We start from the raw sequence: 23,829 nt of genomic DNA, 5'->3' as shown, positions 1-23,829 counted from the left end.
CTGCGTGAAATGACCGCAGAAATCAGTGTGGGGCGTACGACGAACCTATCCGTTAGGGCAGTGCGGCGAAATGTTTTGTTAACGGCCTGTGGCAGCAGACGACCGACGCGAGTGCCTTCGCTAACAGCAGGACATCGCCTGAGGCAGGTCTGCTGGTCTCGTGACCATGACGGTAGGACCCTAGACGACTGGCAAACCGTGACCTGGTCATATGTGCCCCGATTTCAGTCGGTAAGAGCTGATGGTAAGTTTAGAGTGTTGCGGAGACCCCATGAAGTCATGTACTCGAGCTATCAACAAGACACTGTTGATAATGGCTCCATAATGGTGTGGGCTGTGTTTACATGGAATAGACTGAGTCCTCCGATTCAAATGAAATAGTTACGTTCGGCTACTTGTAGTCTATATGCAGCCATTCGTGGACATCATGTTCCCCAAACACCGATGGAATTTTTATGGATGGCGCTGCGCCATGTCAGAATATTCTGGACAGTTCGAGCTAATGATTTGGCCTCCCACATCACCTGACGTGAATACCATCGAACATTATGGGCTATAATCGAAAGGTCAGTTCGTGCACTAAATCCCGCACCGGCAATACTTCCGCAGTTACGGACGGTTCTAGAGGCGGCACGGCTGAATATTTGTGCAGGGTCTTCCAACGATTCGTTGAATCGATCCCACGTGGAGTTGCTGCACTACGGCTGGGAAAAGACCGTGTGAAACGATACTGGAAGGCGTCCCGTGACTTTCGTCATCTCATTGTAATGTGACTTAAACGCCTAGTCGGGAGCATCCAACTTAACTGAAGCTTCCCTTAATTTTATTATTTCGTTTTAATTACGTCATGTTTCCATGAATAATTTATGTTGAAGTTGAGAAAAGTCGAACTCAGAAACTAACTGATTACGGCATGTTCATTATATTTCAGCACGCTTTGGTTCCTTTGTGTATAGTCCATGAAGCTGTTGGTTCTTCTTGGACAGATATTAAAGAAACGTTCTTCCTGGGCCTTTTCCTCTTTATTTTCTTCTTTTTCTTTTTTCTGTATCTACTTCACAATTAAAATGCTCCTGATACGTCGCATTTGTAATTCCGAAGCTAAAATTAACTTTAATAAAAGACGAAAAACAAAATTAAGGGAGCTGCTAAAATGTTGAATCAGTATTGGCTGCTGGGTTACAAATAATATCATCCTCATCCACCATGTCTGTTGTAACGTCTTTGGACCCTCCTTGGTATTCTCCCCACAAAGTGGTCGGGGCGCTGCTGCTCGGGCCTGGCCTAGTCTTCGACGGCGGTCCTCCAGAGCTGATTCGTGGCATGAGGACGGCTCCTACGACGCCACACGGCAAGTTTCGACCGGTGCCGAGTACCAGAGTCAGTCTCACGTCATCAGATTGTGCAGTTTGTTCCCTTCTCCTGGCTACTGCCTCCTGCAGAAAGTTCACGAGTTGAGCACAGCGTGATCCTGTTTTATCGTCTTGAAAGACGAGCCTATCGTCGTAATGCCTTTACAGGACTGGACAGTATATCGGAGGACTCCGTCCCTACACGGGGCAGTCCTGTAATTACTCCCGCTGCGCGAGACGTGCACTGAAACTAGGGACGGCGGTTGTCACCGAAAGAATCGGTTTTCGCTTACATCAGGTTTTTTTTCTACGCCAGTTTAACCTCAATGTTAAAACCACTCAAAATAGGTCTTCTGAAATAATCTATTTTCGTTTTTTTTATTTCGTTATTTCCTTTATTAAACGTAGGAATCGAAATTGCTGCTTTTTTCTGTAAAAGCGATAAGCAACTGAGTAATATAGAAAATCGCCGCGATGAACTTGATATTTTACCTCTTCCTGGTTTTGATAGTGTTGTTACTTATATTTAGAAAAAATGAATTTTCTGGGTTATCATGCCGTTTCCAGTTTGAATGTCGTGCATATTTTCTCTCTCTGTACGCCAGTTTTCTCACTAATTGAAATGTTGACACTGTTTAAAGTTTCCTACGTTCGTGACTTACAACCAAAAGATTAAAAATTTGGTGATTTTCGTCGTACACTGCTTCTGCGTCATATTCCGTTTTTTTAATGTGTGGACGTCGCCCTGTTTTTTCCAACGTTTTTAATTTTCTTGTTATTTTTAACTGTTGTGAATGATAAACATTCATCTTCGAGGTTTACAAATTCCATTACGTTTCAGAATTCTTTCTCCCCTTGTCTATTGTCTTCCTCTCATTGAAGTTCCGTACCTGCACATTTAAGTCCATGTGGTATCGATGCTTCAGGTTTATATTACGTTATGTGTTTTGTGGTTATGGTGTGATAGGTAAAGATTTTTTGTTCCCATTGTACATGTTTTTGGACTGAACTTTGTAAAATGCGTCCTGAAAAGCACTTACATATCTCAGCTGAGCTCCATATTCACCGTCTTAAACTAGCAACGTGTAAGTCTAGGCAGTCGCCATGTTTTACTTCCAGTTAAGTCTTGGGGCACAAACACTGGAACAACGTTCTGTCTTTCTGAAACATGTTGAACATTTCACGGGGACGGTTCGCAAATGGCGAGGAACTGTTCACAGACACAATGCTCTAAATAAATCTGAAGTGCAGATACTATCACAGAAATGTCGATTCCGGGCGGTAACGCATGAAGACAGGCTTCCAGTCACCATTCTCTTGGAAACGTCACTCATTTGAATGTGACTCCGCAGACACAAGAACTGTTTGTGGAGGACACCATCCCACGTGGTAGTGAGAATGCTAAAGATGCTTGGCGCGCGAACGCACTTGCACGACTTTGTGTGTGGCTTTTGTGGCTGTCTCCAGATTTTAATCAATTTTTGTGCGTACTACAATTGTCTTCCAGATGAGCTCCAAGTTAAGAATTGCGAACCTGTTGGATTCCTGCCTCAGGTATACATAACCGCCAGGTTCTATCTTTCCCACAGCGGAATGCCACCTCAGACAAAAACCATCAAGAATGAGGAACTGCTACCTACAGGCATTACAGACACTTTTCCAGTAATGTCTGAAATCCACGGAAGTGACCACGGGGATGTGCAGATATTCGCAGGAATGTTACATGTAGGTAGCGATCCGGAGGTACTCACGGCAAATGTTTAACGGGCTGACTAGGGCGTGACAGTTACGAAGCGCAATTCGCGAACACTGCAGGGCGAATTCCGTACAGCAGGCACTATGCAGGAGTCTGGGCCACATAACTGTTGGTGTAGACACAAGTTGGGCTAAATTCTGAGTTATTTTTACTATTACTTCTCATACCGTAGCATTTCAGTATCTCAGGAGTCATAGTCAACGCTCGCCTCGTATGTCCACAGTACTACGCGCTTCACAGTTTTCACGGCAGTTTTACAAGAGGGACTGCTTCACCAACGATATAAATTATGTAAGTAGGCTGTTTATGTGTTTGTATGTTGGCCACTCAATGTAGCGCTCTGCATTGATAACTCTGTAAGAGACACTCTGTGGCTGGTTGGACTCGCACTTGGAGGTGAACAGACAGCAGTGATGGGAGTGAGTAGTCAGCAGTGATGGAGGTTAATAATTATCAGTGATAGAGGCTTGCAGTATTAGCGCGAGCGGACGGTCTGAGTGTGTATCGGTTTCTTTTTTTTTTTTTTTTTTTTTTTTTTTTTTTTTTTTTTTTTTTTTTTTTTTTTTTTTTTTTTTTTACTGGTTGTCACATGATTAAGGTATAAGTCTGCTAAATGCATTGTTTGCTCTGCAACAAAATCTTTCCTTTGCTAACCACATGCCTATTAGTAGTTAGAGCTTTCAGTAGTTTGAATCTATTATTTAGCTGGCAGTATTGGTGCTTTTTGTGAGATAAGGGACATATGTATGGGTCATTATTAGTATTTCTTCTAATTCAGGGCCATTCTTTTGAGTTAATTTTAAAGAAATCAGATCGCGTTTCCGTTGACTATTGTGGGTGATTAATAAATAGGAAAAGTTTGAGTTCTGTTAGTCAGGGCAGATTCCGTAGGTCAGATATGAAAACATAAATACAAGCAAAGATACAGTACTTCAGTTTCACTCAGCAGTTTCAGAATTAAATTAAGAAGTTTCAATTGTACACAGAGGTACACAAAAAGTTCACAAGTTTTAATGGGTCTATGATTATCCTTTTTTGTAGCCGTGATAGTTCGTTTATTTCAACCATAACAGCAGTTAACGATGTGCACGCAGACTGCCTTACACAGCTACTTCGTCAGTGCACGACAGGTGACGCAAGTCATGAGGTACGTTGTGTAGAGTTAATATTAAGGAAGAAAAAAACATTAACTGAGGTGGTCGTTGTAATAACGCGATTCGGCCATGTAACAGTAGCTTGTTCAGCATGTTTTCAAGAGATCTGTACAGAAGCAAAAATTCAAGCCAGGTAGTTAAGTTACACGAACACATTCCACTTCCGTGTAACGCCCACAGATACTATGACATAAGCAGAGGGGAACATCACCAAGCGGAGAGACTTCGCGGAATTTTTGCTGAGTGGACAGCGTTCGTTTCTTCGACCTGCGAGAAATCTGCTAGCTTTTCCCTCAGTCCCACTCAGCCACTCACCTGCCCGTGCTACAACTCTACATCTTCATCTTCAAGGAAGCGAAACACGTTGCGTGTAGTTGCATTTCTGGTAATTAAACCTCGCAGAACCTGCTAATTGTGGCGTGAGAGAAATGTTGAACGTACTCGGAGTGTGGCGAGACTCTCGCTTTCCGTGTCTGCCCCGCCGCCGCCGCCGCGTCTTGGCGCCAGAGCAGCGGCCCAGACCTTCAGACAACTCCAGTCCAGTCCAGTCCCGGCTGCACTGCTCCCGTTTCTGGAATCCACAACAGAAACAACAGCAAACTACTACTACTACTACTACTACTACTACTTCTACAGCTCAGGTGGTGGTGATGATTCGGCTCGTATGGGAAACGTAGAAGCGTAGTTCAGAAGTGCATGAAACGTTCCTGGCTTAATATGGCCTTGGCTTTCCTAAAAAACTTCTGCTTTTGTCGGCCGGATTCCTTCAACGTGGTTGCCGGAATTCCTTCACGGTCTGAGCCAGGACAGCGTCTGTACGATCCCGCGAGTCATCGAGCTCTGATCTCTCCCCCCCCCCCTTGCTCCCCCCCCCTCCCCGTCGGAGGTTAGAGTCCTCCCTCGGGCATGGGTGCGTGTGTGCGTTGTCCGTAGCGTAAGTTACGTTAGATTAAGTGGTGCGTAACCTTAGGGACCGATAACCTCAGTAGTTTGGTCCCATAAGACCTTACCACAAATTTCCAAAATTCTGGTCTTCCTCTGATCTTGCTGCGAAACCTTCGTACTGAACATATCCTGCTGCAGTCAAGTGTACTTCTTCTTTTATTCTTTTACATATTTCATCCTATCTGCCATACTTAATGGATGGTCCTACTGTACGCGGTAGACAAAGTGTCCATATAACAGTTAACAACAACGTCCATACTACGAGGGTTATTCCAAAAGTAAGGTCCGATCGGTCGCGAAATGGAAACGACTATGAAAATCCGATAAAGCTTTGCACAGATGTGTTGGGTAGTGTCTCTAGTATAACCCCAGTTAGCATCACGTCGCTCTTCTCATTTCTGAGCTCGCAGTGAGTGCGTAAAGATGTCTAGAAAATAGTGTCTGCCGCCAAGTACGAGGGCCTGGTGAGAAATTTTGCCTGAAGCTATGCAGCCAACATTACATAACTGTCGTGCTGTTTCGTCTTCACGACAATTCTCAGCCGCATTCTGCAGGGGCAATGAAGATGCTCCTGCATCGTTTTCAAATGGAAATGTTAGATTACCCACAATACAGTCCGCAATTGTCTCCCCCTGAGTTTCATCTCTGGTCACATGAACCGCTGTCTTTGAAGACAACATTTTGACACAGACAACGAGGTGTAGGCCAGCGTGGAGAATTGGCGGAAAGCACTGGCGGCTGCCTTCTATGATGAGGCTATTGAAAAGTTGGTACAACGCTATGACAAAAGTCTAAGTCAGAACGGCGACTACGTAGAGAAGTAGCTGAAAGGTGTAGCTAATTGTTACAAGTAAAACATTTCTGATGTTCACTGTGGTTTCAATTTGGCAATCAATCGGACCTTACTTTTGGAATAACCCTCGTATGATAATTTCCGCATAGTGTCTATTACCTCCACATATAACGTACATTATTCTTGAGCGCACCTGGAGATAATACTACGATTTAGTTTCCCGAACTGTGGTAAGACAGTTTCAGAGTCTCGCGTGGAATATTTGAGGAACACTGTAGGCAACTCCATTTAGGGCAACAGGCGCTGAATCCACTCGTATGGAAACTCAAAATTAGTTAAAATTGTGTGGCAGGCCGGGATCCAGATATCCACACCATACTGTGCTCCTCCAATTCAGCACTTCACGGACCTGGTCTCAGCCCAAACTACCGCTACCTCTCTCTTACCAATCTAAATTCCGTAGTGTTTTTTCGACTACCGCTACGAGCTAATGCTCCTGAGATATAAATATGTTGCTGTGATTTTCGGTCCGAGGATTGGCCTGGCACAGTTCTCCATGTCATCGCATCCTGCCATCCTGTGCAAGCCTCTTCATCTTTGAATAACTACAGCAGCCTACACCCGTTTCAAACTGCTTACTGCCTTCACGTCTATGTCTGCCTCCACAATTTTTACCCTTCTCCCTGCGTCAGTTACCAAACTGGCTATTCTTTGACGCCCCAGGATGCGTCCTATCAATTGATCCCTTCCGTTGCTCTTTATGTAACTGTGCTGCAAGGGTTAAACAAAACGTCCTATTGAGTTTTGTTTTCGCCGTTGTACGCAGATTAATGAGGCATGAATAATATATACTGAGTTAAAAGGACTTTAGGAGTAAATCTAGTGCGAAATATTTGTGAGTTGTGAACCTACCGGATGTAAAAAGCATTGAAAACAACACTGTCATTTTGGAAAGGATTCTACCTCGTACAAGCAGAAGTCTGTACGTCTTTCATCCATAGAGTGAACTGCCATTACAATCATTTGCGCAATGGCCGTTCTGTGAAAGTCGACATAAAAGTCTGCTGCTCTGAAAGTCTTGGATTATTTGCGTTAATGGGAGAAGTGCTGGACCACGGACGGTGTACTGTACCGTCTCCACGTTTCGCTGGGGCGACAGCTGGTTTTGCAGGGCTGCTGGAAGGTGACTGCTGGGGCGGTCATCGCGCGCTGTGCAGACATTCTGTTAGTACCAGGGAATCTTACGGCGAGATAACAAGTATTCAATAGGAGCGGGGCCCGTCAGTCTGCCTACGATTTCGCAAATGGATAAATCTGGAATTAAAGGTAGCAGAGTGTAACATAGCCGGACTCCAGCTGGATTTCGTGCAAAATACGGTATTTATGGAGATTGGAAAAGACGACTTGTGAAAGAGTGGTGGCAGATAACGGCGGAAAGAGGCAAGTTCGACATTCTGACGGTTCTCTCTGTCACGTACCTTTATTACATGCTGCATACGGAATTATAACTGTGATGTTTTTCAACTCCTCGTTCGAAGTCGCGAATGAAACAACTGCGACTACTTTGCACAGTTTGGGAAAGTATTTTCGGTAAACAATGAAATATAGGCTGCTGCAATTAGGAATAAAGTAGACAACGGTGTCAGGGACATTAGTATAGACTTGAAAAAGAAAAAAAAAGACATATCCATGTGTTCTAACTATGGCCGGACATATGGTTATCATTTCGTGCCATGGACTGCAATATGTACGAGGGCGTGCTGAAAGCTAACGCCTCCAAATTTTTTATGTGAAAACTGTTAAACCTTTTTAAATGAAACAAATATTATTAACACGCTTTGTCTCTGCGTGGCGTGTAACGTTACTGTGCCGGTGCGTGAGAAACGGCGTGCTCTAAATGAGTTTCGAATTCTAAGAGACCGTCCATACCTTGAGAACCCTCTCTTCCAGCATGGGAGTGCCGTGGCACACACGAGCGCTGCGACGTCTGCAACAACCCCATGCCCTCGGTTGGCTCGCATCGATCATCCCCCATACAGTCCCGACTTCGCCCCATCCGATCTGTTTCTAGAACTTACACATCATCTTCGACGTCTTCACTTTGATAATGATGAAGCGGAACAAGCTGAGGTGACGTTCTGGCTCCGCCGAACAGAATCAGACACTCTGTAGTGACGGTATCAAGAAACTGCTCTCTCGTAGGGAGAAAAATGTTCGTCCCCAGGGTGACTATGCCGAGAAATAAATATGTAGGCGTGAAGAATGAAGATCGTTATTTTACTTACGTTTGTGTTTATTTAAAAAGCTGAAAAGATTTCGCATAAAAAGATTTGAAGCCATTACTTGTCAGCAAGTCCTAGTAATTCGCCCGACCATGTACTTGGAAATTGCGTGAAAAGAAAGCCAGTACGACTTTCTCGCGACACTGCAAGAACGTACGAGGCAGTGGCGCGTCCCACCAGCCCCAGGAATCGCAGATGGGCAGCCGACCGACACAGCGAGGGCAGCGCAAGGAAAACCGAACACACTTCGGTCACAGCGCGGTCCCTCCAAGTGCCCACTGACGGTGCGCACGACAACAGACAACGCAGCAGACGGCTGCACTGCTGCGAGCAGATGAGCTGCCAGGCAGTCGATCGACGCCCAAACCTTCAGCCCCGCTGTTAAAGCCGTAGACGCCACGGAAGTGTCCAAAATGACAATTGCAGACGAAAACGGCAAACCAACGTGACAGTCTGAAAGATCTACACGGACAGCGGGAAGCAGGAGACGTAAGAAACAAGGACGAGAGAAAAACATTAACTGCGCAGAGTACAAAGCGCAAACTGGCCGAGTCGCTTGTGAGTCGAATAAAGACAAGTGCCACCGAGCCGCATGACCCCGCTGCCGCCCCTCTCGACAACCTGCTGCGCGTCACAGAACGAGACACGCACCGCCGACAGGGAGACTCCAAAAAAATACGTCTGGGCAGACGACCCAAAAGAGTATTCAAACACTCAAACCTGAAAGCGATTTCACAACTCACAGTTACAGTCGTTCTATAAATCAACATATGGGAATGAAAATTTGTGGTAAGCTCTTATGGGACCAAACTGCTGTGGTCATTGGTCCCTAAGCTTACGTACTACTTAATCTGACTTAAACTAACTTATGTTGATGACAACACACACACACCTATGCCCGAGGGAGGACTCGAACCTCCGACAGGGGGAACCGCGCGGATCTTCAGAAGACGCCCTAGACCGCGCGGCCACCATATGGACTCATTTATGTTGTGTAGTGTAGCGTTTTACATGGTTTTAGTTTCACTTTGAATAACATACGTGGATTAATTACAACCATCTCAGATCGAAAATGTAACTACTAACAGTGAACAAACAAACAGTCCAGCTTAACTCAGATTTTAATACACAGGGTGTTACAAAAAGGTACGGCCAAACTTTCAGGAAACATTCCTCACACACAAATAAAGAAAAGATGTTAGGTGGACATGTGTCCGGAAACGCTTAATTTCCATGTTAGAGCTCATTTTAGTTTCGTCAGTATGTACTGTACTTCCTCGATTCACCGCCAGTTGGCCCAATTGAAGGAAGGTAATGTTGACTTCGGTGCTTGTGTTGACATGCGACTCATTGCTCTACAGTACTAACGTAAAGCACATCAGTACGTGGCATCAACAGGTTAGTGTTAATCACGAACGTGGTTTTGCAGTCAGTGCAATATTTACAAATGCAGAGTTGGCAGACGCCCATGTGATGTATGGATTAGCACGGGGCAATAGCCGTGGCGCGGTACGTTTGTGTCGAGACAGATTTCCAGAACAAAGGTGTCCCGACAGGAAGACGTTCGAAGCAATTGATCGGCGTCTTAGGGAGCACGGAACATTCCAGCCTATGACTCGCGTCTGGGGAAGACCTAGAACGACTAGGACACCTGCAATGGACGAGGCAATTCTTCGTGCAGTTGACGATAACCCTACTGTCAGCGTCAGAGAAGTTGCTGCTCTACAACGTAACGTTGACCACGTCACTGTATGGAGAGTGCTACGGGTTGTTTCCGTACCACGTACAGCGTGTGCAGGCACTATCAGCAGCTGATTGGCCTCCACGGGTACACTTCTGCGAATGGTTCATCCAACAACGTGTCAATCCTCATTTCAGTGCAAATGTTCTCTTTACGGATGAGGCTTCATTCCAACGTGATCAAATTGTCAATTATCACATTTAACATGTGTGGGCTGACGAGAATCGGCACGCAGTTGTGCAATCCTGTCATCAACACAGATTTTCTGTGAACGTTATGGCAGGCATTGTTGGTGATGTCTCGATTGGGCCCCATGTTCTTCCACCTACGCTCAATGGAGCACGTTATCATGATTTCATACGGGATACTCTACCTGTGCTGCTAGAACATGTGCCTTTACAAGTACGATACAACATGTGGTTCATGCACGATGGAGCTCCTGCACATTTTAATCGAAGTGTTCGTACGCTTCTCAACAACAGATTCGGTGACCGATGGATTAGTAGAGGCGGACCAATTCCATGGCCTCCACGCTCTCCTGACTCAACCCTCTTGACTTTCATTTATGGGGGCATTTGAAAGCTCTTGTCTATGCAACCCCGGTACCAAATGTAGAGACTTTTCGTGCTCGTATTGTAGACGGCTGTGATACATACAATACACCATTCTCCAGGGCTGCATCAGCGCATCAGAGATTCCATGCGACGGAGGGTGGATGCATGTATCCTCGCTAACGGAGGACATTTTGAACATTTCCTGTAACAAAGTGTTTGAAGTCACGCTGGTACGTTCTGTTGCTGTGTGTTTCCATTCCATGATTAATGTGATTAGATTAGATTAGATTAGATTAATACTAGTTCCATGGATCATGAATACGATATTTCGTAATGATGTGGAACGAGTCGAATTTTCTAATACATGACATAATTAGGTTAATTTAACAACATACTTAAGTTAATATAACAACTTTATTTTTTTATGTTTTTTGTTTTTATTTATTTTTTATTTTTTTTATTTTTTAAATAATTTTTTTTTTTTTTTTTCTTAATTCATATCTAAAAATTCCTCTATGGAGTAGAAGGAGTTGCCATTCAGATATTCTTTTAATTTTTTCTTAAATACTTGGTGGTTATCTGTCAGACTTTTGATACTATGTGGTAAGTGACCGAAGACTTTAGTGCCAGTGTAATTCACCCCTTTCTGTGCCAAAGTTAGATTTAATCTTGAATAGTGAAGATCATCCTTTCTCCTAGTATTGTAGTTATGCACAGTGCTATTACTTTTGAATTGGGTTTGGTTGTTAATAACAAATTTCATAAGAGAGTATATATACTGAGAAGCTACTGTGAATATCCCTAGATCCTTAAATAAATGTCTGCAGGATGATCTTGGGTGGACTCCAGCTATTATTCTGATTACACGCTTTTGTGCAATAAATACTTTATTCCTCAGTGATGAATTCCCACAAAATATGATGCCATATGAAAGCAATGAGTGAAAATAGGCGTAGTAAGCTAATTTACTAAGATGTTTATCACCAAAATTTGCAATGACCCTTATTGCATAAGTAGCTGAAGTCAAACGTTTCAGCAGATCATCAATGTGTTTCTTGCAATTTAATCTCTCATCAATGGACACACCAAAAAATTTGGAATATTCTACCTTAGCTATATGCTTCTGATTAGGGTCTATATTTATTAATGGCGTCATACCATTCCCTGTACAGAACTGTATGTACTGTGTCTTATCAAAATTCAGAGTCCGTTTACAAGGAACCACTTAGTAATTTTCTGAAATACAGTATTGACAATTTCATCAGTTAATTCTTGTTTGTCAGGTGTGATTACTATACTTGTATCATCAGCAAAGAGAACTAACTTTGCCTCTTCATGAATATAGAATGGCAAGTCATTAATATATAATAAGAACAACAAAGGACCCAAGACTGGCCCTTGTGGAACCCCATTCTTGATAGTTCCCCAGTTTGAAGAATGTGCTGATCTTTGCATGTTACGAGAACTACTTATTTCAACTTTCTGCACTCTTCCAGTTAGGTACGAATTAAACCATTTGTGCACTGTCCCACTCACGCCACAATACTTGAGCTTGTCTAGCAGAATTTCATGATTTACACAATCAAAAGCCTTTGAGAGATCACAAAAAATCCCAATGGGTGGTTTTCGGTTATTCAGATCATTCAAAATTTGACTGGTGAAAGCATATATGGCATTTTCTGTTGAAAAACCTTTCTGGAAACCAAACTGACATTTTGTTAGTACTTCATTTTTACAGATATGTGAAGCTACTCGTGAATACATTACTTTCTCAAAAATTTTGGATAATGCTGTTAGAAGGGAAATTGGACGGTAATTGTTGACATCAGATCTATCCCCCTTTTTATGCAAAGGTATAACAATACCATATTTCAGTCTATCAGGGAAAATGCCCTGTTCCAGAGAGCTATTACACAGGTGGCTGAGAATCTTGCTTATCTGTTGAGAACAAGCTTTTAGTATTTTGCTGGAAATGCCATCAATTCCATGTGAGTTTTTGCTTTTAAGCAAGTTTATTATTTTCCTAATTTCAGAGGGAGAAGTGGGTGAGATTTCAATTGTATCAAATTGCATAGGTATGGCCTCTTCCATTAACAGCCTAGCATCTTCTAATGAACACCTGGATCCTACTATATCCACAACATTTAGAAAATGATTATTAAAAATATTTTCAACTTCTGACTTTTTGTTCGTAAAGTTTTCATTCAATTTGATGGTAATACTGTCTTCCTCTGCTCTTGGTTGACCTGTTTCTCTTTTAATAATATTCCAAATTGTTTTAATTTTATTATCAGAGTTGCTGATTTCAGACATGATACACGTACTCCTGGATTTTTTAATAACTTTTCTTAATATAACACAGTAGTTTTTATAATTTTTGATAGTTTCTGGGTCACTACTCTTTCTTGCTGTCAGATACATTTCCCTTTTCCGGTTACAAGATTTTTTTATACCCTTAGTAAGCCATGGTTTGTTACAAGGTTTCTTACGAGTATATTTAACTATTTTCTTGGGGAAGCAGTTTTCAAATGAATTTACAAAAATGTCATGAAATAAATTATATTTTAAATTGGCATCAGGTTCACGGTACACCTCATCCCGGTCTAACTGCTGTAGGCTTTCCCTGAAATTTGCAATTGTTAAATCGTTGACTGAACGTACTACTTTGGAGGACTGTTTAGTATTGCTGAATGGAGCTATGTCATATATTGTAACTAGCTGTGCACCATGATCAGAAAGACCATTCTCAACAGGCTGAGCATTTATCTGGTTAAACTTATCTTGGTCTATAAAGAAGTTATCTATCAGTGAGCTGCTATCCTTTACCACCCGAGTAGGAAAATCAATAACGGGTGTCAAATTGAAAGAACCGAGTAATACTTCAAGGTCATTTTTCCTATTACCCTCTTTCAGAGAATCTACATCGAAGTCCCCACAAATAATAATTTGCTTCCCCCTGTCTGACAGATAGCACAACAAGGAGTCCAAATTTTTCAAAAGTAGATGAAAATTTCCTGATGGGGACCTATATACAGTTACAATTATAAATGTGCCTTTATTTAATTTAAGCTCACAGGCACATGCTTCTATATGTTTCTCTACACAAAACTTTTTTGTTTCTATACTTTTTGCACAATGATAACTTTTGACATATATGGCAACGCCTCCTTTCTCCATATTTTCTCTCATTACATGTGCAGAGAGCTTACGTACAGCAGTACTTTGATGCGGTGGTCTTTTGTGCGATGCCGCCAACACGACAAGAGCTACTCTCAACTACAGCACAGGAAAAGCTTTCTGGCGAAGAAGCACTTCGAAATTCTGCACGTAGTGCCTGCGACGCCCGGTAAAGAAGCAAACACAGTTATGTTGACACACATAATCGAGGACAAAGCGAAATAGTTGCATATAAAAGGATCACACACACAGAGGATGGCACTGGGAAGTCTACCACTAGGTTCTTTTGACATAGAAGGCGTATCGATACACAAAATATATCGCGAGAGAACCAGGGAACGACGGAAGGAAAACACCGAGTTATGCAAGCGGAACGAGGGCAGCATCGGAACACAGCACGCCATTTAACATGAAACACGGTAATGTCTTACAGAAAATTTCCAGAGGAAAATGAAAAGAATGCGACTGCTTGTCTGCTGCGCGAGGTGCCGCGAATAGTTAAGGAAACCGGCAGATTCCATCTGACCAGCGTTACACTGGCGACGACCTTCACGACGCACTGACGGCGAGTCCAAAAGACCATCAAATCCCCCGAATGGGGCCTCCCGGCCAACAATGCCATACGATCATTTCATTTTTCACTACCCGGAACACACGGCCTGCCAGTGGAAGTCTACTTGGAATACTGGGACAGCCTGAAAGATCCCCAACTGAATCGCAAATGGAACATATGTCCCAACACAGTTCCACGAAGGTCGAGTTGTCCTAATCCCAAAAGTCAAAATAACTACGAAACGGAAAATCTTCGACCAATCACACTTCTACACTGCGACTATAAAACCCGATGTGTTGCCGAGCACCTAAGGAGGGCCATGAAAAATACTAGTAGTGTGAATCACACTTGTGCCCGCGACTCGATTGGATATGCAACAGCCAGCCGCACACGCCACGGCAATAATATCAATAGACTTTAAAAAAAAGCATTCGACAGGTTCAGCCATGAATATCTCATGACACTCATGCACGATTTAGAACTAGAAAAAGAAATTTAGAGCTTCAGTCTTTAATCTGCTGACAAATTCCTGTTCTTGAGTGTTCATCAGCGGAGAAACGACTGGTACTTTTCCTATCAATGCTCAGTAAAATGCACACTATGTGTTGCACCATTTGTCACCTCGCTTGTTTCATTACTTTGCAAAACATCCTCATTCCGCGTGGATCTGAGTGTGGAAAACTCACGCACAAATTTTTAAAGCTTGCGTGAATGATCTAGCGATATTCACTATAAATGTCCAAGACTTGGGCAAGCTAAAGGAAGATTTAAATCTATACGAAAGAGTACCGGCTGCAGCGATAAACCCTACGAAAACTGTGCCGATTGCCATAGGGACAAACACAAGAAAATTTCAGCGGTCTTGGTGCGTAATAAAAGAGAAATACAAAACCGTCTGAGCGCATGTCTTAGCCAATATGCATAAGCAAAGGAAAAGGTAGTGTACAACTGATGAATAAGTTCTAGAAGAGTACTAGCTAAGGCAAACTCAACAAGAAACCTATTATTGACAAAGTTAAAGGTAATAAACACATATTTTCTATGAAAAACTTGGTTTATCGCCCGAATTCTAGACCCTCCGAAAGGACTGGTTGAGCTATAAAACAAGTGGTCTACTGTCTACTGTTACGTGGAGACATATTCAAGGTCGCGTACACCACACGCACACTAAAGTCAGAAGAACAAGGCCTCTGCCTGCTCCATTAATGTCGAAGTGCGCCGCCTTGCTGATACAAAGGACTTCAAAATCACAGAAAACAACCGTCCCGTGTGACAGTCGTCTTGTTGGAGAAACAGAGACCAGAGTCCGAAACAGCGCCAACGGACGACAAAAAAATACCATTTACACTCGACTACGTGCAACAATACTACAAGCAAAAGGAATCGATACTAGGAAGCTCCCACTGTCACAGGGAGAGGATGAGAAGAAAATATGATGCAGTCAGAGGCAATGCACTGAAGAATACTACTAAGTCAAAATTTCCGCAATACTCGTGAAAATTACGCGCCGGTCATTTGTAGAAGCAGAGCTCACGACCGATAGTGTCTTAGACGTGTTCCATCCGAATCACATCCGGAGGACTGGAAGACACCATCGCCGTAGAGGAAGATAAGAAGCATGAAGCGATCCAAGAGGTCAGTAACGTCAACGTACTCCATATCTGATACTGTCTTCGATTATTATGACAGGTCCCATGGAAGCCCAGGTGAATGTCCCGGATACCACAAAACTGCTCTCATAGCCCCGAGTCTGTGGCGCGGTCCATGTTTCGAGCAGGCGTTGTGTGCATGACGGTATATCCGAACGCTCGACAGGCGATACGGTTCCATTGATCCAGGGTCGAATCTCGATGAGCGCATGCGCACTGTATTCGTAACTGACGAAGTCGTTGGGTCAGCATGCGAACACGTAGGGATCCTGAAATTCGGAGGCGTATGTTGGACAGTGTGCAGTGAACATTGTGCTCCAAAACACGTAGGCTTATACCAGGGTTGTAGTCTGTCGTCATACCTGCCTCAGATTGCTGCTGACCTTCACGTTCTGTGATGAAGCGTGAAAGTGCATCACCGTTTGGGCCGACTGGCAGTTTCACCGTTCTTCAACCACTTTCCTTAGAATGTTACCGCAGGTGTAAATCTAAGTAAGTACGCATATTACGAGGGCTATCCACAAAGTACATTACGTTTTCGTTTGTGTCCGTTAGGGGCGGGGCTAGCGCGGCCACCTTGGTGTCATGGCATTCCGCCGCTCAGTCGCCACCCTGCCGTGCTAGTCAGAGGTTCGTGCTGTACTCCGTTGAGTTGCTGTGACAGTTTGAAATGTCAGCGTTAATTGAAAATGCCGCCAAGTGTGAAGTGCGTGCTGTAATAAGGTTTCCGACTGCAAAAAACCGTACACCGATAGAAATCTATCACCAGCTTTGTGAAGTGTATGGGGACAACATAATCACTGAAGGTGGAGTGCGTCAATGGGTCATAAAATTTAAAAATGGCCGAACTAACGTTCACGGCGAAGAGCGAAATGGAAGACCCAGCATAGTGACTGTCGAACTTGTCGAAAAAGTCGGTGCCGCGGTCCGTGAAAACCGTAATTTCACAATAACGGAACTCTCTATGAGTTTTCCACAAATTTCACGAAGTTTGTTGCACGAAATAATTACCGAAAAGCTTGGTTACTACAGGCTTTGTGCAAGATGGTTACCAAAAATCTTGACAGAGATTCACAAAATCAGCGAATGGTTGCAGCGTTAACGTTTTTGGACGCTTACGAGAAAGATGGCGACTCATTACTCGATTGCATCGTTACTGGTGACGAAACATGGGTTAAGCATGTGAACTGCGAGACAAAATTGCAGTCAATGCAGTGGGGGGCACACAAATTGCCCCCCAAAAACCCAAGAAATGCATGGAGACAATGTCGGCAAGGAAGGTGATGGCGACTGTCTTTTGGGACAGAAAAGGTGTGATTTTTGTGGATTTCCTGGAAAGAGGCACTACAATAAACTCTCAAAGGTATTGCCAAACTCTGCACAACCTCAGAAGAGCAATACAAAACAAGCGCAGGGGAAAGTTTGGCTCAAAAGATCTTGCCGATTCACGACAACGCCCGGGCCCACACGGCAAATGCCACTCGTGAAGTTCTCGAATCTTTTAAGTGGGAGTTGTTTCCTCATCCGCCGTACAGTCCCGACCTGGCACCGAGCGACTTCGACTTATTCCCAGCAATGAAGAAGTGGTTGGCTGTGCAGCGTTTTGATAACGACGCACAGCTTCAAGAAGAGGTAACTACGTGGTTGAAGGCGCAGGCGGCCGAATTTTACGACGAAGGAATTTCCAAGCTCGTCCATCGCTACGATAAGTGCCTTAATTTAAATGGCAACTATGTAGAAAAGTAGTATTGAAGTGTGGCTTTCATCTGTATGTAATAAAAAATTTTTCCAATACTTTATTTATTTTTAATTCCAAAACGTAATGTACTTTGTGGATAGCCCTCGTATATGCAGAGAATGCAGTGGCGCTACTTTCCAACCAGAAGCAACTTCTAGTAATGTCCACAGGCGACTTCGTAGCCTTCGGCGAATCATACTTTCTAATCCTCCCGCGTAGCGTTCATTTCGCTTACATTCAGGAGCGGTGCCGCCTGATACGTAAGCAGATCCAAGTGTAGCTTGTATCGTTTTCAGGACCATGATGAAAATCACTTTGGGTCTTAAAACAATTTTCTTTGATGAATCGTATACTTAGGGGCCAGTGATGAAACCTAATACTAAAGTTACTGAGAATTTTTTATGCAGCAAAACTTGTCCCAGGCGTTCAACTGAGCAGCGAGATGGTTTTTCGATTACATTATGGAACGCATTCGATTTATCAGCTATTTCTTTAACCATATTGTTCTGTGGTGCTAAGTAAGCCTGGCTTTCTCAGTTTCTGTTGAGTCTACGCCTTCTAGATCAAAGAGCACGTCATGGTCACCAGAGGCGTCCACGCCCTCTACCATTGCCCATGCCATCGTCCGCCGTTTCAATGTATAACTGTCACAGGCTAAGAAGTTGAAGAAAGTATTGGCTACAGCACAGTATGCAGCAAGTGTACCGCTTTGACTGTTAGATTCCAAATAGCGGAGAGATACTTTCAGAAGAAACGGTCTAATTATGAGCCACCTACGCGTCATGCACTTGCAAGATGCCTTCTACACGCTGAATACGAACATATGGAGACAGATGTTGCGCGGAAAATCCGGAAGTGACATTCCATCGCATTAATTATGGATGTCTGGACGGTATTTTTGTTGTAAGGTGTTGTGGGACCAAATGTTGTAATCCTTCGGTGAGACAAGAACTCTGGAAGATAATTCCGTCGGGAATTAATAGCTCTTAGTGTTCTTCCAGTGACAACTACGTGCCACAGCGGTGCCGACGCGCGGTTCTGACACACTTCTCTGCGGCGCATCTCATGCTCGTTTGTTACTGACGATGTTTGCTCGCTAGACTTCAGTTGAATCCATTACGTGGTCTGATACTCCGGAAGTGGGCGTTTCCTTTACTGAATTGCAGTAGGGAACTTTGCAGGAGACTCTCCAGAGTCCAAGAAATAAGCCTAAAACTTAATTTCGGTGTGTGCAGCCTTCATGATCGAATTAACGAAATGTATAGGGTGAATACAAATTCGCGCATTCGGACTACGCAGGGCGATTCCGCCCATACTTGCAGTACAAAAGTGCCTGTCACAGAACTTCGTCCTGCGCATGTTTCCGGCAGTAAATGGCCGTTAGAGATTCGAAATTTGGCAGCACTGTAGTCACATGTACGGTAACAGTCGCTGTCGGCAGGTAGGCGCCGTGCTGCGCAGATGACAGCGTTCTGGGTTAACACGCAGCAGGTCGAGGGTTCTGTTCTGTGTCGAGGCGTGTGTCTCTTTATTTGCCAATTTCATTCCGCCATATAATACTGTGGTATACGTCCTTTCTTAAGCCACATGTATCCGACATTTACATAGTACATGTTTGGAAATTATTTGCAAAGCACGTTGCTAGCCCCACTGGTGACGTAAGACCTAAAAGAAATGTAATGGACGTGAACGTGGCAATAATAATTGTTGGTACTAATCGATGGGATCATTGGGGGAGGGTACATAGAAAACGGGTTTGGAATTTAGTAGATGCAGTTGATGTGAAACAATTCTCGTCGACGACGTGCAAAAGGCTTCTTTAAAAGCTGACCGGAGGAAACGATTGTACCTTTATTTCTGTGTGTGTAGCATGTAAGTGTAAATGTTTCGTAGAAGATCCACTGTAATCGCCGTATGAATATTATGACACACTGTACCACACAGGCTGCGTTTAGCAAATAAAAGCAAATACGCCCCGAAACAGCCTCGAACCCTTGACCTCCTGCATGCTAACCCAAAACATTACCCAGTGCACCAACTGCACTGCACTCCTGCTACATGCCGACGTAGACAGTTATCGTACATGTGACTACAGCGTTTGCTAGATTGCCAATCTTAAACGTCCATTTACAGCCAGAAATATACGCAGGACTAAATTTTGTGAGATGCATTTTTGTGTTGCTAGTCCGCAGCTCGTCGTCTTGCGGCAGCGTTCTCGCTTGCCGCGCACGGACTCCCCCGGCAGGGTCAGGGATTTTCCCTGCCTCGTGATGACTGGGTGTTGTTGTTTTCGTCTTCATCATCATTCATCCGCATTACGGTCGGTGGAAGGCAATGGCAAACCACCTCCGCTAGGACCTTTCCTAGTAGGCGGTGCGGGTCTCCCGCATCGTCCCCAAAGCTCCTCGGAGTATGTGATATCATCATCATAATCATCACCATCAGTATGTGAGAAATCGCGCTGCAAACTGAGTGCGCGAACTTCTCTTCAGTCTGTGTTTACTCAAGGCATCTAGGATACACGGATATAAGAGAATCGAGTTCTGTCGCAACATCGACACACAAACTACCGTTACTTGTGATTCCTTGATCATCCAGTGATTTTTTTGTATGTTTTCTGCGATCGAAAGAATGTCCAAGTATGACTTAATTTACGTAATAATCTGTAACTGTGAAAGAGTTATTTCCAGATAAAACAGAATGAAGAGGACAAAATTTCAAATTTCTGCCTTTTTTTCATCTTCCTCTTCAACATCTTTCTAACCAAAGAGAGAATCAGTTGATCATTTTGATGCACTGACTGACAGAAATTGTTTCGGTGTTTTGAAAATGTCGTAAATTGCATTTTGTTTCCAAATTTACAAGTATGAACGCCTTTCCCATGGCTGTTTCTGCTCTCATTTTGTGTATCAGATTGATTAACGTACATATATAGAGAGAATTCGAAGATGACATCTAAGACAATGTAAAATTATTCAGTGTGACACAAAAAGCGATGAGGACCATCACGGCAACTTGAGGAGTGAAACCGCTCTCAGTATTGGCAAAATGCAGCCGTAAATATTCACGCCAGCACATGTGTTCGGCTGGACAGGTCAGGTGTAAACGAGATTGCAGACAGGAAGTCATTCACCTATTTGAAGCAAAGGTGAAGGAGAGAAGAGGGAGAGAAACGACTCGCAGTGACGATGCACACGCAGCTAGCCTCGGGACGACGCACCGGGTGGTTACAATTCAAGTGTCGCTACTCACGGAGACCCCTTATGGCCTGCAATTATCATACGGTAACGAGACTTGGTATATATGGTAATATGTTAATGCAGAACCGATTTGCGCTTGGAAAAGTAATTCCGAGTTTGGCCACCAGGTGCAAATCTGGCGCTGTTTTTGTGAACTGCTGCAATTGAAGTGCTGCATTGAGAGAGTACCGCGGAGTGAGAGGTCGGAGGAGAGGCCGAATGCCATTAAATGGTTCAAAGGGAAATGATAATGAAACTGGAAAGCACGCGTGAGGTTGGTGTGACACCCAGAAGAGGAGAGGAAGGCGTTCTGTGCCGCTGCTGCAACAGGCCGTGCGGCCCGTCCCCCCCCCCCCCCCCACCCCCCACGTAGTGTTAGTCCTCGTGCAGGGCGGCGACAGTTCGCCCCTCCCGTCGTCAACAGTACGGAAGGTTTTGCAGTCTATTTTACACCGGTATCCGTACAAGTGCACAACTGAAGCCTCATGATACGCGGCAACGTTTTGAATTTGCTCTTCGGTTTCTGGCACGGACAGAAGTTGATGACATGTGACCCGAAAATATTCAATGGAGTGACGAGGCTCATTTTACACTACAGGGTGCAGTGAATTTGGGGTACCGTTGAACCACTTACTGTGCATGAAGAGCCATTGCACTCGCCGTATGTGGCTGGGTGTTGTGGATTCATAAGCATCTTCATTCAAGTCTGTTCTTCTTTGAAGAGAATACACTGCCACCCCCTTCCCCCTCCTCAGAGGGCCTGTGAGGTGACTGTGACGTCTGCACGTTATCAAGGCCTCGTTATACAGCATGTGATTCCTGCTGTGGAAGAGAGCATCTGTGTGGAAACCACAAACCAGTGTTGACGTGCAAGATGGGGCAACACCTCTTCTCGTCGGCCCAGTGAAAGACCTGCTCAATGCAACCTTCCACGAATGTGTCATCTCCAGAGGTTTTCCAGATGTATGGCCCGCAGGATCGCCTGACCCGAATCCATGTGGTTTATGGCTCTGGGTATATCCAAGAGAATGCGTTCACCTGAGGCACGTTCGGTCTCTACCTGATCTGAAGGCCAGTATACAGCAACTCGTTGCCCAGATTTCACACAGACTGCTGCGAGCAACTGTTGACCACGTCGTTTTACCGATGCAGTATCTCGTCGACGTCTCCGACGTTCATACTGAACAAACTGTAGATGCGGAGATTAATAATAAAATGAAAATTATACTTTCTCACTTATCTGACCTTTCAGCCTACGTCCCGTTCCTAACACGTTTCATATGGTAACATTTCCGTAGGTGTTTCTTACATTCAAAGACCCAGATTTCCACCTGGTGGCCGAAATTGGAATTATTTTTTTCTGGCGTAAATCGGTTCCGTATTAACGCATTATAATATTTACCAAGTTTCACTGCCATACGATAACTTCCTGGCAGATTAAAACTGTGTGCCGGACCGAACTCGAACTCGGGACCTTTTCTCTGTGTGCTCTACCTGCCAGGAAGTTTCATATCAGCGTACACTCCGCTGCAGAGTAAAAATCTCATTCTGGATACATCCCCCAGGCTGTGGCTAAGCCATGTCTCTGCAATATTCTTTCTTTCAGGAGTGCTAGTTCTGCAAGTTTCGTAGGAGATCTTCTGTAAAGTTTGGAAGGTAGGAGACGAGGTACTGGTAGAAGTAAAGCTGTGAGGACGGGGCGTGAGTCGTGCTTGGGTAGCTCAGTTGGTAGAGCAGTTGCCCGCGAAAGGCAAAGGTCCCGAGTTCGAGTCTCGGTCCGGCACACACGTTTAATCTGCCAGGAAGTTTCATATCTACGCACACTCCGCTGCAGAGTGAAAATCTCATTCTGGAAGCATATTAATTGTACCTTTAATTGATCACGTCCTCACTGGACTTAAAAAAACAAGCATTACAGAAGAAAACACAGTTATTTTAAACACTGAATTGTTCAAATAACTTAAAATTCCAGAAAATTATTGCAAATACAAGCCAAAAGATCGTTACGTTGGCGAAATTTACTAGTGACCAAAATAAAGTTGCAAGACACTAACAAAGTTAAAAACAAGTTAAAACCTTTCATAAAATTCCATTAAATTAGTTACTTTCTGAGCCACTTAAAGAATTAAAATTTACGTATCAGTAAGGCTGCCCGTTGTCTCAAGAATTACAGGAACAACAGACAAGGCACCACGCCCAAAACCAGCGGACGTAGCTACTGGCATCAAACGAAATAGCGTTAACAAGGGACCACGAAGCCATGACGTACATAACGCTCGTCAGCCATCAGTCCAAGCTCTAGGATTTCGAAGCACAATTGTTAAGGTAAGCCGGCCGGGGTGGCCGAGCGGTTCTAGGTGCTACAGTCTGGAACCGCACGACCGCTACGGTCGCAGGTTCGAATCCTGCTTCGGGGATGGATGTGTGTGATGTCCTTAGGTTAGTTAGGTTTAAGTAGTTCTAAGTTCTATGGGACTGATGACTTCAGAAGTTAAGTCCCATAGAGCTCAGAGCCAAACTTCCTGAGTATTTTTACATTAAATTCAATAATGTGTGCACTTATGCAGCGCAATAATAAAAATCCATGATATAGTTTAAAAAAAAAATATATTAAACTGATTTTATAATAATTTTCGGTGATTCCCGTGTTATTCGCATAGAATGGGAAACTAATGGAACATATGAGTCTATTTACGCTTATTTTTCACTTGCAAGGAAGATTGGAATTAACGTCCAGTCGACGTCGAGGTCATTAGAGAGAGGGAGAAAACTCGGATGGTGTCAAGCGAAGGGCAGGAAGTCGGCTGTGCCCTTTCAAAGGAACGGTCCCGGCATTTGTCTGAGGCGATGTACGGAAATCACGGAAAACATAAACCTGGATCGCCGGACGCGGCTT

General features: G+C 44.0%; 1 non-coding gene across 1 annotated transcript; it reads left to right on the top strand.

Moving 5' to 3' along the window:
* Positions 1-22,642: 22,642 nt before the first annotated feature.
* On the top strand, positions 22,643-22,717 carry Trnas-cga. Its single transcript has one exon. It is a non-coding gene; the product is annotated as a tRNA-Ser (tRNA).
* Positions 22,718-23,829: the final 1,112 nt, after the last annotated feature.

Source organism: Schistocerca piceifrons, chromosome 8 (assembly GCF_021461385.2).
Source record: "Schistocerca piceifrons isolate TAMUIC-IGC-003096 chromosome 8, iqSchPice1.1, whole genome shotgun sequence".
Taxonomy (NCBI): Eukaryota; Metazoa; Arthropoda; class Insecta; order Orthoptera; family Acrididae; genus Schistocerca; species Schistocerca piceifrons.
The sequence above is the reverse complement of the archived record's forward strand: the minus strand, read 5'-3'. Positions and strand labels throughout refer to the sequence as shown.